This window comes from Apteryx mantelli, unplaced genomic scaffold, assembly GCF_036417845.1.
Source record: "Apteryx mantelli isolate bAptMan1 unplaced genomic scaffold, bAptMan1.hap1 HAP1_SCAFFOLD_20, whole genome shotgun sequence".
Taxonomy (NCBI): Eukaryota; Metazoa; Chordata; class Aves; order Apterygiformes; family Apterygidae; genus Apteryx; species Apteryx mantelli.
Genome location: NW_027118553.1, coordinates 5,450,661 through 5,466,555, shown reverse-complemented (window position 1 = coordinate 5,466,555; position 15,895 = coordinate 5,450,661).

Below are 15,895 nucleotides of genomic sequence, written 5' to 3'. Positions count from 1 at the left end.
TCAGGGCCTCTAATCCCTCCAGGGACTGTGCATGTGGCAGGTGCTTGGAGGGACTATGGAGCATTTCCAAGGGTACTAGTTGTCTCCAGGTGCGCCTCTACATCTTGCCCCTGGTGTCACATTGATGACATGAATCACTCTCCAGTCTCCCTTCCCCATGCCAGGTGGGTCCCCACTGCCTCTGCTGGGATGGCACAGTCCTCCTTTGCCCATGGATACCTGGGTTTAGTGTTTTACCTTTAGGGAACTCCACCTTGGAGGACCTCTCCCTTTGTGAGGCTCCACTCACCGCCCACCCCAGGCACACACTGTCCCAGGAGATTCCCAGAGCTCTCCTGGCACCTCCAGTTTCCCCTCCAGGAGGACAGGCATCTGACACTGTGCTTTAACATGTGGAACAGCCCTGGGTGTGTACATCATTCACAATTCATTATCTCCGCTGCTACTGGACAGTGACGGGCAAGTCCTAAATCCAGCCCTTGGTCTCTAAGAGATCATTACATGATTATGAGCTTTTTGCTTCTAAACCCATGGACAACGCTGCCCAGCAGGCCCTTTTGACATGCAGTTCCTTAGGCCTATTCCTGACACCAGCTTGGGAAGAAAAGCCCAGCCTTCAGGCACTGCTCTGGGTAGAAGCTACTTTATTACAGAGATACTGTGCTGGAGTCAGTTCTGATGCAGCGTTAGACACAATTTTATGTGGGTACCAGGTGAGACAGAGCAGTCTCAGGAAAAGTGGAATGAATCCAAGCATTTGTGTAGCAACATGATAAAAAATAATATAATAATAGTAGTAATAATAAAAATAAAGGGAACAAACAAAGCTCAGGGCTGTTTGGGATACCCTAGGATTCAATTGTGGAGAGCAAAGGCAATGTTCCCACTGCTGAGAAATGTCCATGAGATCACTTTCCTCAGGGCATCTTTGAGCTCCTTGTTCCTCATGCTGTAGATGAGGGGGTTCACTGCTGGAGGCACCACCTCGTACAGAACAGCCACTAGCAGATCCAGAGCTGGGGAGGAGATGGAGGAGGGCTTCACGTAGGCAAACAGGACCGTGCTGACACACAGGGAGACCACGGCCAGGTGAGGCAGGCACATGGAAAAGGCTTTGTGCCGGCCCTGCTCAGAGGGGATCCTCAGCACAGCAGTGAAGATCTGCACGTAGGACATCACAATGAAAACAAAACACCCAAAGCCTAAAGAAAGACTAATCACAACTGCCCAAACCACCCTGAGGAAGGAGTCTGAGCAGGAGAGCTTGAGGACCCCAGGAACATCACAGAAGAACTGCTCCACTGTGTTGCCTTTGCAGAGTGGCATTGAAAATGTTTTACCAGTGTGCAGCACAGCACTGAGAAAACCACTGGCCCAGGCAGCTGCTGCCATTCTGACACAAGCTCTGCTGCCCATGATGGTCCCGTAGTGGAGGGGTTTGCAGATGGCAACAAAGCGGTCATAGGCCATGACAGTGAGAAGAGAATATTCAGCTGAAAGGAAAAAGATAATGAGATAGAGCTGGACAACACATCCCAAGTAGGAAATGCCCCTGGTGTTCCAGAGGGAATTGGCCATGGATTTGGGGACAACGACGGAGATGGTGCCAAGGTCGAGGAGGGAGAGGTTGAGGAGGAAGAAGTACATGGGGGTGTGGAGGTAGTGGTCGCAGGCTACGGCTGTGATGATGAGGCCGTTGCCCAGGAGGGCAGCCAGGTAGATGCCCAGGAAGAGCGAGAAGTGCAAGAGCTGCAGCTCCTGCGTGTCTGCAAATGCCAGGAGGAGGAACTCAGTGAGGGAGCTGCTGTTGGGCATTTGCTCCTTTGCGGCACAGGGGGGACTATCTGATGAAGAAGAGACATTGACAAGTTAGGACAGACTTCTCTGAGCAAAAATTTCTCATAGCCTCCCCCCAAACACACACACGTTACTTCTCCCCATCTCAGAAGCACCTTCATTAAGCACCGTGGCTTGAATTCTGGTTTGTGGTGACTGAGTTTGCCGTGAGGAGCAGGGACTTCTGCCTGTGGGCTCCAGAGGAATCAGCCCTGACCTACAGCACTGCGGATATGGGAATAGGGGTGATTAAACTGTTACATTCCCAGTTCCAGTCAGATTTCATCCACTCATAATGTTGAAGGCATTTTCAGCATTTTCATTCCCACTTCCACATAATGTGGGTTCATGAATAGTTTTAAAGCTTTTTTGGTTTCCCTTAGCTGACCCTGTCACACCGGAGGAGGATTCCTGGAGGTAGAAATCCTCAGCATTGCTGCTGCACTCAGAGTGAGCAGCTGTGATTCTGGAGAGGCAGAAGGATTCACTCTGGCTTTAGTGCAGAGGGAGCAGAGCTGCCTGTCCATCTGCCTTCTTCCCAGCTGCCCTGTGCTCGCACCTCAGAGGTGGAGGACAGTTGCACTTGTGTTACCCAAACAGAAACACCACCAGGGAGAGCAGAGGAATCCACTTGCAAAGTGCCCATCAGCACTCTTTCTGAGGGGATGTGAGGCAGGTCTCAGCCCTCCCCTTCTAGCCAGCAACACATCAGGCTCCTTCCAGCTGCCCACATCCAGCCACCCAGCAGCATGTCTCAGCGTGGCCTCAGTATCTAGGTGGCTTTTCCCTGGGGCACCTAGATAACACGTAGCTGCAATGGGAGAGCTGTGTCCTTGTGGAGGGCAGCTTGCAGCCCAGCCAGACACCCCAGAGAAATGGCTGAACGTCCTAAGGATGGGGTGTCCTGATGAGACAGTTGGCTCTTTCCTGGCCCCCCACACTCCATTGCCTGGACACCCACAGGTTAGAGGGGCACTTGGGCGCCTCATTGTCAAGGACACGTCCACATGGCAGGACCTGCAAGATCGGTGTCTGAACTGCATCAGAAACCCCCCTGCCCAGAGAGTCCAAGGGGAAGCACAAGGGCAGCATGGACAGGTAGGAAACATGGAGCAAAACCATGATATTTGTGCGGAGGGAGGCAGGGCCAGGGAGGGACAGAGGGGCACTCACGAGTGTCTCCTCTCCTGCATGTCCGGCTGCTGAGGAAAAGACTCCTGCCCTGGACCCCACAGCCTTGAGAGCAGAGGGCTGTGCTGGCTGGGAGAGGAGAGGAGGCCTTGGAGTTGATGGATTTCTCTCACACTTTGAGCATGACTCTGCTGCCTGGAGCTGTCCCTGTGGGGAGCTGTTTCTCTGTCCCCATGTCTCTCCCCTCTCAGTGCTCACAGACACCATCCCACCCACTGGGTGCTCAGCTCTGCCCTGCAGAAACCTCCCAGGTGCAGGAGGCTGCCCAGGGGCACCTCCATGTCTGCAGGTGCTAAGGAGCAGGTGAGAGAAACCTTGCTGAGGCTGGAAAGGTGATGCTGGCTCTGTCCTTAGGCTGAGGGGTGCATGAAGGCATTTGCTGAGTCCCTCCCAGAACTGATCCTCTCTCAGTGTCACTGTTTTGGAGCCTCCATCCCCTGTCTGAACCTGATAGATCCAATCCCATTTCACCCCACCCAAAGAGAATAAAAATGAAAGCACAGACTCATGAAATCTCCTTCCTTTTCATATATCCCCTGCCTTGACCTTCCTTTTGGAAAGGCCCCTCCAGAAATGTCCTGGGAGTGAGCTGGAGCTCTGGGCAGCCCTGACCCACGCAGCATCCTCCTGAGGGAATGGTCAACCTGCCCTGCTGGGGGTCTCTTCTCCCACCCAGAGCTTCTCCCCACAGCGCTGTGGGGAGCTCCCCGGACAGGCTGAGTGTGGCAGAATCACTACTCTGGGCACGCAGCACCCTGCAGCACAGGTACACTGCTGTGAATTACAGCCCTGCGCAGACCTGTGTGCACACCCAGGCTTCACACACCTGCAGCGTCCCTGGGAGAAGGTAGCAGGATGTCCTGTCTCTGTGACAGTGTGGCAGGGAATCCCTGCTCTAAAGCATCTCCCCCTGCTCTGCACAGGAGAAGCCGGGAGATCAATCCTTAAAAATCCAGTCATGTGACTGTATGGGTTTCAGGACCTTTCCAGGAACCTCAGTAGCATTGCCCTGCAGCCAGAGACTTACTGTGTCAACGGCTGTGAAGATTTCTCCCACAACAAGCTCTCCTCTGGCCTCCCACTCCACAGTGTAGTTCACATCTCTCTGTCTCATCTCATGTCAGCAGCAGCAGGCAGTGCCCAGAGCCCTGCTGCTCTTTGCAGAGGAGCTGCTCCTGCACACAGCTGTCTCTGGGCAGTGCTGCCCAGTTGCCATGAGCTTCCTCCAACCCCGGAGCCTAGTCCTGCTCAGGAGCAGGGGCCCAGCTGAAGACATGAATTTCTCTGTCCCTTGTGCTGCCTCCTCCTGGGAAATGTTCCCTGAAGTAGACTAAAATAATCAGCTATTGTCCTTTTCTAAAGAGTGCAGAGAGACTGATTCCAGCATTGCAATTTGTCTTATCAGAGGATGACTATCTATGACAGGTGGAAACGTCCCACTCTGGAAGGCCCTATTCCCATCTCTTAACTAGGCAGGACACCTAGACAGGGACAAGAATAGAGTTTGTTTTCCCATGCTTTGGGTATTGCTTCAGATGAGTCAGTTTGGGCTTCTCCGGCTGCTTTAGAAGGCCCTGGGATGCAGTGGGATTCAGATCCTTCCCGTGAGCTCCACAAAAAATGCACAGGAGGTGGGATTCTCCTTGCCAAAACTGAAGTGGGCACAACATAGAGGTCTGCCCATGAGCTCCCTGTCTAAACTCCCATTGTAATCACTGGAGATGGAGGGTGGGAGTCAGTTGCTCCCACACAAACACCTGGTGACATTGGAAGAGACAGAGGTGGTCAAAAACATGTGCCAGTGTGTGTTTGCTCTGATGGAGCAAGTGTGAGACCTGCATCCCTCTAGAGTCTGAGCTGGGGGCCAGTCAGGGGATTGCCTTGGCTACCAGAAAAGATACTAGATGCCCACTGCTATCAGAGCTCCACTCACTAGGAAGCTCAGACACATGCAGATCCCGACATTGCAAACAGTTGATGTCATCCAGTGCAGGCACTTGATTCAGCGACATAGAAATAGGCCTGCAGGGCCATGTCGGGTGCCTGGGGTGTCCAGCACAAGCATGTGTCTCTAGCAGATACAGCATGGGACCTCTAGGAAAACCAGAGGACCATAAGACCTCTAGGAAAATGCCCCTTTGGAGTAGTTGCTGGGCAAGTGCCTTAGGGCATCTCAGGTTTCCTACCTGTGCCCAAACAACTGGATCCCACCACTACCTTTAGGCCAAGTCCTTCTGATCTACAGCCAAGCATGCTTTACAAATGGGAGAGGCACATCACAGCAAGGTCTCTGCTCTAGTCTCTGCACCCTTAAAACCTTCTAGCTTTCCTCCTCCTGAACCTCTTCTCACCCCCAGATGATATGAACAGGAACTGGGCTAATGATGACCTCAGGCTGCCAAATCACAGGCTAGTTAGGGCCAGGGACTTCTTCAGTGGCACTTGTCCTGCCTGGAGATCAATTCACCTCTGTCACAGGCCCCAAGGTGCTACAAATCCACTCAGGCAGCCAAGCCCTCTCCTGCCACAGCTGCACAGCCCAGCCCTGTTTCTCCCTGGCCTTGGGCACTGCAGGCTTTGCTCTCTTAGTGGGAACCTCCTTTCACCATTACATTGCCACCTGCTATCTATGCCAGCATGGCTCTGCTCTGAAGTGGGGCCATAGCACACACAGTGTCCTTGGCCTTTGGTAACAGGTTTCACCATTACAAATCTGTTCTCTGTGCCACAGCTGAGGCTCTGCAACCCCAATATACAGAAGTGTCTGCACCCTGGGCACAGAGAGGAGCAGATGGAGATGCACAAGCCGTCACAGGCCTGAAAGATGGTTGGAATAACTGAGATGTGGAGGGACCGCTAGCATGACTGGAGGACTGTGATGGCAGGATACAAGCTCTGCAGGCAAGACCGTTACGGAAGATGAGCAGGGGGGATGCCCTTTGTGTGAAGGGACAGCTCAGATGTATGGAGCTCTTCAATGGGATGGACAGGGGTTTGGGTGAGAGCTTGTGTGTGAGCATCAGAGTAAAGATGACGCTGTGATGGGAGTTACAAAGCACCCGATGAGGGTGAGGAGGTGGATGCAGTCTCCTTTAAGCAACCTGAGGAAGTCAGTGGGTCACAGGGCCTGGTTCTGATGGGGGGACTTTAATCTCCCCGATATTCATTGGAAGGGCAAACAGCAGGGTGCAAGCAGTCCAGGAGATCTCTGGAGGCTGTCAGGGACACCTTCTAAGCACAGCTCCCTGATGGGCCAGTAAGGGTGATGCTCACCTGGATCTGGTACTCACACACAAGGAAGCACTGGTTCAGGGCTGTGATAATCTGTGGAAACCTTGGCTGCAGTGACTATGGAACAGTGGAGTCCCAGATCGTGAGGGCAGTGAGGAAGGACAATGGAAGTGTACAGACTCCAGCCTTCAAAGGAGGAAACTTTGTCCTCCTCAGGGGACTGGTGGGGGATCCCATTGGAGGCAGCTCTGAAGGGCAATGGAGCTTAGGAAAGCCAGCAGGTCTTTAAGGGCAGCAGCCACCAAGCACAAGGATGGTCCATACTGATACTCATTAAAACTAGGAGACCTTTGGGGAGATGGGCTTGGCTAAACAGGACCCTCTTGTCCACCAAAGGAGGGATGGTGAAACCAAAGCTCCCAGAGGGTAGACACTTGCAGGGAACATCAGGGACATGCAGAAGAGCTGCTACTACTCTTCTAACAGAGAAAGAATAAGCAAGGAACACCTGGGCTCACTGCTGAAGGGGGCAGGGGCTCTAGTAATGGCAGATGCAGATAGGTCTGAGGAGCTCAGGGCCGCCTTCTTGGCTTCATTCTTCACCAACACAATCTCCTGGGCTGTTGTGCCTCGAGTCAGGGCTCCAGAGGAGAAAGAAAGCCAGCAGGGGATGAGGGTTGAGTGAGGGATGACTTGCAAGAACTCAACCCCTACAAGTCAGTGGGATTGCAACAGCTGCATGCAAGGACATTGAGAGAGCTGGCCACTGTCATAGCAAGGCTGCCCTCTGTCATCTTTGAAAGGTCGTGGAGATGGAGTGAGGTCCCAATAACTGCAAAAAAGCAAATGTTACATCCATCTTCAAAAAAGGCCCAGAGGGCAACCCAGGGAACTACAGGCCATTCAGCCTCAATTGGTTGAGGAGTGTGTCATGGAGTGAGTCCACTCATTTCTGGGCACGTGAGGGAGAAGAAGGTGCTAGGGAAGAGTCAGCATGGATTGACCCAGGGTAAATTGTGCCTCACCAACCTGATTGCCTTCTAGGATTAAATAGCTCTGTTTGCGGTTGGAGATCAGAAAATGTCTTTCAGCTTGATTTGAGCAAGGTGTTTGACACTGTCTCCCACAATATCCTTCTGGAATACAATTTAGAAATGTACCGCCTAGATGGGTGGACAACCAGATGGCTAAAGAACTTCTTGGATGATCAAGTTCAGAGGGCAGTGGTGAATGCGTAGTGCTCTTCCTGGAGGCCAGGAAGAAGTGGAGCACCACGGGGTCTCTCCAGGAACTTGTCCTGTCCAACAACTTTATTAGTGACATGGAAGAGGCGATACTCAAGATGCTTGTTGAGGACCCCAAAGTGCAGGGGGGCCCAGTCCTATGCTTGAGGGTTGCCATTAAGAGGGACCTAGACAGGCAGGAGGAATGGGCTGTCAGGAACCTCATGAAATTCAACAAGGACAAATGCCAGGGCTTGCACCTGCGATAAACCAGCACCCCACTGTGTTACAGGCTGGGGCCTGAGTGCCTGGGGAGCAGCTCTGTGGAAAAGGACCTGAGGGTCCTGGAGGACAGGAGGCAAACCATGAGCCAGCAGCGTTCCCTGGCAGCAAGGAAGGCCAGAAGCATTGTGGGCTGTGTGACCAGGAGTACAGCCAGGAGGTCAAGGGAAATGATGATCACCTTCTAGCCAGTATTCATTAGAGCACATCTAGAACGCTGCATCCAAGTTTGGGTTCCCAGAACGAAAGAGGTTGCTAACTGGGAGTGAATTTGGCCGAGGGCCCTCACAATAGTTGGGGAGCTGGAGCACTTGTTCTGTGAGGAAATGGGGCTTGTTCAAGTTGTGGAAGAGATGGCTTTGGAGGGATCTCATAGCAGCCTTCCAATGGCTACAAGGAGGTCATCAAGAAGATGGAGCGAGGCTCTCCTCCAGGGTGCATGGTGGGAGGACAAGAGACAATAGGCACAAGTCGGAAGAAGAGATGTTCATGCAGGAGACATAAGGAAAAGCTTTTCCACTACGAGGATGGTCAAGCACTGGAAGTGGTTGTCCAGAGAGGCTGTGCAGTCTCCTCCCTTGGAGGCTTCCAAGACCAGACTGGATGAAGCCCAGAACAACCTGCTCTGACCCCAGAGCTGACCCTGCTGTGAGCAAACAGATTGGGCTAGAGACCTCCTGAGGTCCCTTCCACCCTGAAGGAGTCCATGATTCTTCCCACTCTCGATCTTCTCTTGTGGATGTCAGGGAAAAGCACGCAGGTGCCCTGTGACAGTGGAAGCAGGCCAGCTTTCTTGTCCTCCTCCAGCCAGAATTATTCAGATGCAGGCCTTCTTGGCAGGAACCCCCCAAACAGCCCTGATCAATCCTTTGCTTCACTTTTAATTACCTTTATCTTTTTTCTTTCTCCCCTTTTAAGTCTGTCTCTTTTACCACCCTGATCCCTTCTCCTACAGCCCACCGCTGCCTACCCTTAACCCATTGGCACTGCTTTGGTTTGTTTGTTTGTTTTTGTCTTGTTTTGTTTTGACACAGAGGAGCTTCAGTGCAGAAGGATCCCGAGAAACTCGGGTGATTCACACAACAGATACCTTATGAAGATTTACAAGAGACATGTCGAGTCCTGTGCCTAGGTGGGAATAATCCCGTCCATGAGGCGAGGTTGAGGGACCTGGCTTTCTTTATGCTGCTGAAGTGGAGGCAAAGGGCAGTAGAGTAGGAGCCTGTGACTGCTTGAAGGGTGGTTTCAGAAATGATGGAGCTTCTCTTGATAGTGGGAAAGAGAATGAGAAGGAGAAAAAGGCACAAAGAGCAGCTTGTGGGGTTTAGCTGTGACATTAGGAAAAGAAAATGTCACTCAAAGGGTAGTGCTGAGGTGGTAGAGGTCACCCAGAGGGAGTCTGTGATCAGCCCCTGGCTTGGTGTTTCAAGGAAAAACAGGTGAGGACAGGAAGACATCAGGAGAGGTGGGGAGATCGTAGGGTGAGAGCAAGGTGGGGAAGCAGCTTGGGTGTCTAGGGTCTGCAGGGAAACAGGCACAGGTGTGGGAAAGGACAGGACACCTGTGGTGGAGATGCTGAGGGTGCTGCCAAGGCTGAAAGCTCCCAACACAGCTAGGTCTTTGTCCTCTTGGCTATGGCTGGTGTTTCTGCCACCAAGGCCCACGAGAAGACGTTGTTTCCATAAAGCACTGTGGCCTTGCCACCTCCTTGTCCCTTGGGAGCCCAAGAGGTGCCATATCATGGTTCTGCACTCAGCATTGTGCAGCCCCACCCACACACTGCCCCCAGGAAGAGCCCTGAGCAACATGTGAGGGAAAGGATCACCCTTCCCAGGGGCTGGCTGTCAGTGCCTGGTCACTCTGCTTGATAACACACATCAAGGTTGACTTGGCATCACAGCCATCCTCACATTGCCTTTGCCTACCTGCAATCAGGGCCTCCAACCTTCTGCTCTAATCAGCCCCTGGGGAGCCTTTGTTGATAATGGCCCTCAGTGGGACCTGTTAACTCTCCAGGAAACTTGGGATTTTCTTCTGACTTTAACTTCTTGAGAGGTTTGTTCAGTTCCTTCTCAGCATCTGAGGCTCATGGGTCAGCACCAAAAACACCCGAGGGGTCATTAAGATGCAAAAACCCCTAAGGAGCCATGCCTCTCCCCATAATTTTCTTCAGTTTGTCAATTCTTGTATGGCTAATTGGAAAGTTTGCAGGAGAGTATTGACATTAGGCAGATTTCAATGAGCACCTAAAAAGAAAGATGTCTGCTTCTTAAGCTTTCTTGAATCTTCAGTTTTCAGAATAAGTCATACCCACATTCTCCAATTCATACTGACCCACAGTGTCTCCTAATGAAGTCGGGACATGTAGGAAAAGCAGTATTTTTGATAGGAGACATGTATGGACAACCTTCCTCCCCACCTCCCCAGCCCTGCTATTTCCCTCATCAGTCACTGGGGACTTAGATCACTCTTGTTCAAATCTAACCTTTTTCCACTCAAGGCTGCAGCTGAATGTTACAGCTCATGTGCACCAATTCCCACCTGCTTTCCTTTGAGAACTAGCTGCAAACAGGCACAGAAGATTTTGTCTTAATTGCAAACAATCAACAATGAAATTTGGAACAGTTGAATAAAAGATACAAGACACTCCTCAACTGTATGTTTAGTCCAAGGTGCCTCCAGTGAGCTCCACTGCCCACAAGACATAACCTTCCTTGAAATATTTTGACAGATAGATAGGAAAGGATAGACAAGAAACAGAACAAAGGAGCTGGCTGAAGAGACAATGAGACTGCTGAAAGACAAGGCAAGCTTCAGACTGCCAGCAGCTCAGAGCAGCAACTGGAGAGCTGAGATGTACCTGAATGATAAAGAGTAAGGGGAGGAGGAAGACTGGAAAACTATGGAAAGAGCAAAAGCCCATAGAGTCTGATTCAAATATGACTTTAGAAATGATTAATTTAATCAGGATTTGTGGAAATACTTGAAAGATTACTGAGATTGCATCCACAGCCTATTAGACAGAGCAGTGGTAACACAAGGTCAAGGGCAGATCGATATTTCTTCTCCCAAGATTAATACCCTTCCTGAAGATTTCCACTATTTCATCAAAGGAAAACATTGACATTAAAATTAGCCAATCATTGGAGCTGATGAAAGTGTGTTCATATTTTTGAAATGTTGAAAACAGTTCTTCACCTTTCCAGGCAGAGCTCACGTGTCCAACCACAAGCACCCAGTGGCACTTGGAGAGGCCCCGGTGTCTCTGAGGCACCTGCCTGGGCCTGGCAGCTCTCACAGGGGACCTGTGGGAGACCAGAGCCCCTCGGAGCTGCAGAGGGAGGCTGGGCAGAGGGGACCAGGGCACCTGCAATGGCACCAGCCACCCATGATCCTGTGACTACATCCCACTCCAGTTCTGAAAATCTCTTTCCTTTTCATAGGGGATGCATAATCTCCCCAGAACACTAGTATACTAAAACAGAACAAATCAAGACAGACAATGAGAACAGGAAAAAAAAAAAAGAAAAAAGAAAAGAAAAGCTGGAAAGTTTAACAAAGGATTTCTTTGCCTTCAGTCTTTGTCTTAATTCCTTTCTTGTTTCATTTTTAATGTCCTTTTCTAAACTTTTCTGTTATAATCAGGCCTACACCACTAAAGAGCATATTTCTGTGTCTCACACAGAGCCCGGTGCTCAGAAGACCACCCCCTGCCCATGGCTGTCTGTGCCATCCCTCACTCTTTGCACAGAGCATGTCTCACTCTGAGGTGTCGGGCTGTCTCAACTGGTGAGGAAAGCAGGGTGACCAGCTTTAAGGAAATGCTCTATTTTTGAGTGGCCAAATCTGCAGAAATCTCAACATACCCGTGTTAAAGCAATGTTTTAAAGGACTCTCTAAAACATCTTCAGTGCAGTAATTGACAAAAAAATCCTCATTTCCAAAACTTCACACAGCTTTTACCGTTGCCAAATATTTTTTTCTTTCCTATGCATTGGCAGCACCATGTTCATGCACTACAGGAATTTGTCTGTCTATGCGAGTGTTAACATATATAGAGAGAGAGATGCATTCTTCATCAAAATACATTTGCTGGCATTTACTCTGCATGGAGAAACTTTAAATGGACATGTTTCAGATCTCTTCTTCTGCCTCTCTCTCCTTTCTTCTTCCTCGGCCTCTTCTCTCTTTACAGAGCTCTCCAGTGGACCATTCACTGAGTCACAGCACTTAGGGTGGAGGAGACCTCTGGATGTCATCTAGTCCCAGCCTCCCTGGTCAATGCAGAGGGATCTAGATGAGGTTGCCCAGGGGCTCCCCACAGTTATGCATTGGCCACAAAGGTGCTGAGAGTGCCCTCCATCCACTGTGCAGGCCATTCATCAAGATGTTAAACAGTGCTGCCCCACATGGTGATCACTGAGGGATGCCGCTAGTAACCAGCTGCCACTTGGAACTTGTACCACTGATGACAGCATTTCAGCCTGATGGTCCAGACAATCTTCCACCTTCCCCATGGTCCATTGATCCAGGGCAGATCTCAACAATTTGCCTCTAAGGAGACTCTGGGGGACTGTGTCAAAGGCCTTGCTAAAGTGAAGCTTCACAAAATCCCCTGCTTTCCCCTTGTGCACAAAGCCATTCACCTGATGGCAGAAGGCAATCGGGTTGGTCAGGCATGGTTTCCATTTCCCCTTGGTCAACCCATGCTGCCTCTCCCAGGCCTTGTCCTTCATAGGCTTGGAGATGGTTTCCAGGAGGATTTGCTCCATCACCTTCCCAGGGAATGAGATGAAGAGGACCAGCCTGTTGTTGCCCAGATACTCCCTCTTGTCCTTCTGGAAAATGGGTGCAATGTCTGCCTTTTCCCAGTCATCAGGAACCTCCCTGATTACCCTGACCTTTAAAAGATGACCAACAGCAGGGTTGGAATGACTCCGAACAGCTCTCCCTGCACCCTGGGGTGCTTCCCATCTGGTCCCATGGACTTGTGTGTGCCCACTGGGCAAAGTTCCTCCCCAGCTGCATCTTCCTCTGCCATGGGTGAGGCTTTGCTAACATAGAAGCTGCCAAAGGAGTTGGGGGCCAGGGAGGCCTGGCAGTAGACAATACCAGTAAAAGACAAGGTAATAGAGGCAATGAGCCACTCAGCCTTTCCCCTGTCTTTCTTACTCTGTCCCCTGCCCCACCGTGTAGGGAGACCACACTTTCCTTGGCTGCCTGCCTTGTGCTGCCCATGTACTTACAGAAGCCCTTCTGGTTGCCCTCCCCATCCCTTCCTAGTTCCAGCTCCAGCTGCAGCTCCAGCTGAGCTTTGGCTTGCCTAACTCCATCCCTCCCACCACAGGCAATGGCTGTGTCTTCTTCCTGCATAGCCCATTCCCCTTCCAGCCCTCTGTGCACTTCCTTCTGCCTTTTCAAGTCCTAAATCACAAAGTCCCTGCTCATCCACGCCAGCCTCAGGCCAGGCCCTGATGGACTTCCCTGCAGACTAGAGTGTTCCTGTGCTTTGAGGACATTGTCCCTGATGATCCAAGAGAGCTCCATGGCTCCTTTGCCCTCCAGGACAGTCACCTGTGGGATCCTGACAAGCAGATCCTGAACAAGATGAAATCCTCTCTGCTGCAGTCCAGCGTGGTGATTCTGTCATTCCTCCTACCTCTCCACCATCTCATGGTCACCGCAGTGACTGCCAGCCTCCACATTCACATCCCCATCCAGCCTGAGCTTCAGGCAAGAAAGAAAGGGCAGGATGGCACCATCTACTTAGAGGCACAAACCACAGAGGTAGAGAACTCAGCCTGCAGAAAAGCCTGCATTTCTGCCCTCACCACTGAGAGGATCCGGGCAATGGACTTCTATGTGGTGAAAGGTGGATGCAAAGAAGTTCGGGGTAATGTAGCTATGCCCGAGGCAGCGCCTCCCAGGCTGCCGTTATAGTCAACAAGGAAGAAGGAGGAGGTGTTCACCACCTTCTTTTGCATGGTCACATAAAGCACAAATGATTCCTGTCCCAGAGACATTTCCTCTGTGCTTGAAATGAGGCTTGAGGTCATAGGCTTTTAGGATAATTCAGGCTGTAGGGACCACAGGAGGCCTGTAGAGCAACCAGCTGCTCAAAGCAGGGTCAGAAACCAAAAAAAAAGTCCCTGCCAAAGAATATCTGGTGTAACAGAGCAGGAGAAGACAGCAGAGGGTTGACAGGGTGGTATAAGTCCCATGGACAAAAGGCTTTCCTTTTTCCCCTTCTCCAGAGAATTAAACCCTCAGCTCTCCAGAGGGAAGAACCTGGGACACTAACTTTGCCACTAACATGGAGCCACAGAAGCTCCTGAGTCCCTTACAGACAGAGGCTGGTCCAAAGGCCACCACCCCAATGGCTCCAGACCCCAGGCATGCCTGCCTTCTTTCTGGGCACCCTGCAGCCCCAGGCTGGAGGTGTGTGAGGAACAGAGTGGGGTCTGCAGCCTGCAGCCCTCAACACCCAGCAGGTGTGGTGGGACCCTGCTCCCCTACATGAGACTGGGCTCTCCTGCACTTCTCCAGGGTGAAGCCTGCATCCCCTCTGGATGGGAATACAACCTGGCAGGGAGGGCCAACAGGGAAACACAGTCTGTTCCAGGCGATGAAGAGAGAGGGGAGGGCAGAGGGGGATCTGCTCATGCCCCGGGCACTGATTCCCTCCCTGCAGCTGCTACAGCCCTGCTGATGCCCTGTAACCCATGAGCCCAGGAGATGGGACTCCAACCTCCTCTGGCTCCAAAGATTTCTCAGCCCGTAAGACCCAGGAGGCAAAGCACCAGTCTGGGGACACCTCAGCAGTCGAAGGGCCTGAATGCCTGGCATGTTCCTGAGAACTTTTCTGCAGTCTCCCGGCACTGGTTTGACTCCTGTTGCCCATGGAGCAGAGACTCCTTTGGAGGATGAACTCACTCACTGTGTGACTCTGAGGACAGGCTTGACCAGGCAGTCCAAATGCCAGCAAGGCCTCAGCCCCACAACAGTGATCTGCAGGACCACAATGTGCTCTGAGCTGGGCTGACTTTACAGTTCAATCAGGTTGGTAGGTGCTTTCTCCAGGTGTGTTTTTAAAGGTCTCCTGGCCCCTGCCCCAGTGCTGCTTAAATATCATGGTTATTTATTTTTTTCCTTAAACTCCTTCGAAATTTGCTTTGCTGCATCTTCTCCTTGTTGTCTCTTGCCCTTTCCTCCCCCTGGCCCCCAGCCAGACCATCCCATCTACGTTGACCAAGCGCAATCACAACCTTGCCTTCAAGCACAGCCTTGCTGGGATCTCCTGGGACCACTCAGGCAGGCCGTGGTGGCCGGCTCCAAGCAGAACTACGTGCTGCAGGTCCCTACGTGGTCTCAGAGGAGACATAACATGGAGACGTAACATGACCCAGGACAGAGCCTCTGGGCTGACACCAGGGCAGAGCTGGGACCCGCAACTGTGAGAAGAGAAGACCTCTGGCAGCCCCTCTCCATACCTGGGCAGGGAGTGACACACTCGGTGGTACTCCTGAGAGAGGATGGTGAGACAAGAGCAGGGGCACTGTGAGCTGCAGTGCTTGGCACCAACCATCTGTGCTGGGTCTGCGAGTCCTGGCCAGCGGTGCTGGTGACTGCAGCCCCCAAGAGACCTCCAACTCTGCTATCAGCAGTGAGTCCCCTCCACGACTGTCAGGAGCTTCCCAGAGTGTTGTGGCTCCCATCTGCACCTCATCCTTGCACTGGCCCAGCTCTGCTGCCCTGCATGTGGCCCCACGGCCCCACTGTGCCGGCATGGCACAGCACAGTGTGGGTTCAGGGGTGGGGAAACATCCCCCCAGCATGGTCCCCATGACAGCCCTCGGTGCCCCATCCCCCATGGCCCTCCAGCCTGGCAGCTTCCCACCACTCCCCAGCCCCTGCCCAGCCCTGATTCTGTCCTCGCGGGGTGAGTGGAAGGCCATGTGCTGGGGTCTGCTGGTGCCTGGGCCCAGGGAGAGAGGCCAGGCAGGGCTGGCCATTCCCCCCATACAGGTGCTGAGCCCAGCAGGCAGACAGAGCTGGTCACATTCCAAGATCACCCCTCACCAGCACCATGGGGAATGGCCAGTGCTGGAAATGGCTGGTATGAGGGGCTGGGC